Source organism: Argentina anserina, chromosome 2 (assembly GCF_933775445.1).
Source record: "Argentina anserina chromosome 2, drPotAnse1.1, whole genome shotgun sequence".
Classification (NCBI taxonomy): Eukaryota; Viridiplantae; Streptophyta; class Magnoliopsida; order Rosales; family Rosaceae; genus Argentina; species Argentina anserina.
The window spans coordinates 15,545,410-15,549,278 of record NC_065873.1 but is presented as its reverse complement, the minus strand read 5'-3'; positions in this window follow the sequence as shown (position 1 = coordinate 15,549,278).

Sequence of the window (3,869 nt, the reverse complement as noted above, 5' to 3'; positions counted from 1 at the left end):
CTAGAGACTAATGAAGTAGCTGGCCTTCATACAAGTTATTCAGAATAAAAACAACTAATTGATCAATTAAAAGACGAATGAGGCTCCTTGTAATTTAGTCATTTAGTAAAAAAATTATATTAGCGACTTACTAATACTTAATACATTATGTTATTTTGTACAATGTTGATGCAATGATATATGGTCCCCTTTGCCCTTCTTTATGTGTTGCATCTAAACCCTAATTAAGGTTTCTGCCAATCAATGTATGAGACCCACAATATTGAAGTGGTGCAGTCAGTACTCAGTAGCGCTTGAATATTGATTTGGGAATTGGAATTTTAGATAACTTTCCCAAATTTCTGTAAGAAAATTATAATCCCATTACCATTAGTTTCTTCACTCTATGTGTGCTTATAGTGGAATGGGAAAGGAGGATCCTCTTGAATCAGAAACCCTGCACAATGTTCCCTATACTTTAGGCTTTATAGATTATTGGTATGGCAGCGTGCATATTCTCACTCTAGCTTTATTTGACTAGCTTGCTACTTCAGCTTTTGCCGAGTTCCATTACCTTTAACCACTTGCTTCAAGTTATCCCAGAAACATTTAACCAATTAATCAGCTAGAGAGAGAGTAGTTTAACTCTCTATGCAATTTTAGGGGAATTAAGAAACACAGCAAGAGCTTTTAATATTTTCTTCTTGTTTTTTTTTTGGAAATATGGAGAAACTTTTATTACTGAATCATACACAATGGTCTAAATATCGCTTATCAGTATCATATCGGTCGAGGGGTAAAACGATCTATCAGAGATATATCGGGAATATATCGATATATATCGGTTTTATCTGATTTTCTTATTTTCAATAAAATTTATAAAATTATACGTCAATATGTACCAAATAAACTAAAAAAACGGTACTAAGTAAACTAAAATAAATAAATAGTTGATTTTGTGACAATTAAAATACATGAACGACACTTAATAATAAAAATAGGTATTTAAGAATGATTATTTAGGCTTGAAATTCATCATATATATTTAAAATATATATAAATTAAAAATATATATGAAAAAATGAAAAAACATATATATAAATTTTTCAAAAAAAGAGAGGAAATAAATATTAAAAAATTAAAAAAATTGAAAAATAAATAAATAATCAAAGTTTGACCGATATTTGACCGTTGACCAATATATTCAACCGATATACCGATATCGTATCGTTTTCTAAATATCACCGATATATCGGCCAATATATCCGATATTTAGAACACTGATCGTACATGAGGGCATCCAGAATGATGTCTCGAGCATTTACAAACCATTACCTGCTAATTAAACTATAAGCGACCAACATGCATGCAAAGCTTCAATATTTTACTTGATTAAACAAATTATATGAAAAACCGAAAGTGGAAATGGACTAACATTCCTTTTCAGTAACAACTATACATTTCATGCTAGTTTGCGAGGGTTTTCAGAGATTCAGAGAGGTACGAAGAAATTGATGAAAGAGATTGTTGACCCATGATCATATCTGCAGCGTTTCTCAGTTTTTATCAGACACAGTAAAAGCTTTTTTTCTAACTTTCTCGGAAATGTGTTTTTATATGCTTGCACATGCTTAATTACAATCCAGAATCAAATCAGAAACACTATGTATTTATAATTAACTGTGTTGCAGTAATCTGTACTGTATGTCTCCCTCTCTGGCTCTCTGCAGAGAGAGAGAGAGAGAGAGAGAGTCTGTTCCTGTGTCTTAAAGAAGTTCAAATTGAAAATATTGAAGATAATCAAAGACAAAGGGTTTCACATATTCAGCAGTTCAGGTTGATATACTGACTTCACTTGTTCACTATTCTTGCTGATGTTATAGTTTTACGTACAGAGAAGATGTTAATTAGCTAGGGTAACTGAAGAGGAACAAATTCTTTATAGAGGTCTCTAGCTTAAGTGAGGTACGTACAAGTAACTAATATATGAAAAACAAAAAAAATGGAGTACAGAGCCGGTCTGGAATAGCAATTAGATCAGATTGCATAAATGATGATGATCACTAATTCCCACCGTTGTTGTCTGGTTTGATTTGTCGTATAACGTACTATATAAAGCGTAATGATCGAGGGTTGAGCCACTGCTGTTTGTTGCATGATTGTTAGCTACAGATTTACAGAAATACGGAGCTACGTGATTATTATCGATCAAACTTCTTTTTTATCTATTTTTTAGAAGATGAGTATCAAACTAGCTACATGCACGTACTGTGTAATATAATGGAGTGCAGTGCATGCCCTGAAGATTTGATTCTGCAATCACGCACATATAAATCTAGCTCAAGGACAAATCATCATATATGTATTAGTGTACAGAGTGTGAGTGTGACTATGTCTCCACAACCACATTTTCTTGAGATGTTAGTCACATGGAGATGTGTTATGAGATGTCCACACCCACATTTGGTAGGTACTAGCTATCTAGTACCATTGGATTCTTTTAGTTGACAATCATCATAACAATATTGATCTTATTATATATCAAAATAAATATATTGATCTTATTATAAATTAGCTAACTTACTATAAACTATAAAGTAAGGTGTATAAAAGTGTGTTTTCTCTTTTGTGGTTTCTTATAGATTTGCAATAGAGTGAATTGACGACCGCACTAACTTGGTGATCACTAATTTTGACTTAGCAATCACTTTTAAGTTACTTGGTGATTATTAAGTTACTTGGTGATTATTTACAAGTTACATTGATACAATCCGAACCGAATTCACCTCTTTGTAAAATTTTGTCAGATGGAGTAAAACTTATTGTTTGTCAATCATTGTTTAACCGTAAGGAACTCTAAAAGTTGATTTTTTTTTTCTTTCATATCTCTTTCGAATAATTTCTCTTTGCAAACAAGTTGAGGATATTAAGAGTTCGTGGAGACCTAGCAGGTGAGCATTATGCACGATTTAGGGTTCGTAAGAAGAAATCGTGATCTATGGAAATCTCATATTACGTTGGAAATCCTCATGAGTTAATTAAGGGACAATATATTTAGACATTAGCAGCATTGGTATATAAGAGAGAAACTCTAAAACCTTCTAGCTCTATCATCTATTCTCTCTTTTAATTGGCCACTCCTTCAATTTTCTCTCATTTCCTCTCGGCCTTTCTCTACTCTACAACGGAGGGTGGCTTCCAACACCAATACCACCTCTCAACTCATAATTCAAATACAAATATGAATGCTCTAATGACCGAAGTTTTCCGGACAAGGGCCACAAATACTCTATCGATCTAGCTCCTTTTCCATTTACTGTTCGATCTTGAGGAAACCCTAGCTGGAAGTTGGAGATCGACATGGTGTAATTGAGTGAGTGAAAACGACATGGTGCAATTATACGATATCCGATTAAGTGAAAACGACTTGAGCATGGTGGTGGTTAATGTTATGGGGTTGGTAATCGTTCTGGGTTGGTATATAGAGAGACTACAACATAGCTCGATCTGTTTATGTAATCAAGGTCTTCGACCCCTCTCTCTGTTACTTTGTGTTTCAGGTGGGGGGAAATAACAGACTTAAAACCTAAAATGCTAAAATCTTGCAGATTATATGTGCTGAACAACTTGGGGTGGTGAAAATATATTTCCCGATCAACCATTTCTCCTATTTAACATGTATCCTATGCAACGCAGGAAAACATTCATGATACTGCTAGATACACGATCATTTATCCGGATCCAGAGTTCCGTGTTGGATACAGATCTTTAGGTTTAACTAAGCATAGTTTTCTTGCTCACAATAGCTGAAACTTTCGTGGAGAAAATGACCTCCTCCCCCGCAAGCAAAAGAAGGTTGAGTAACTCGGTCTTCAGTGTCCGGAGAAAGA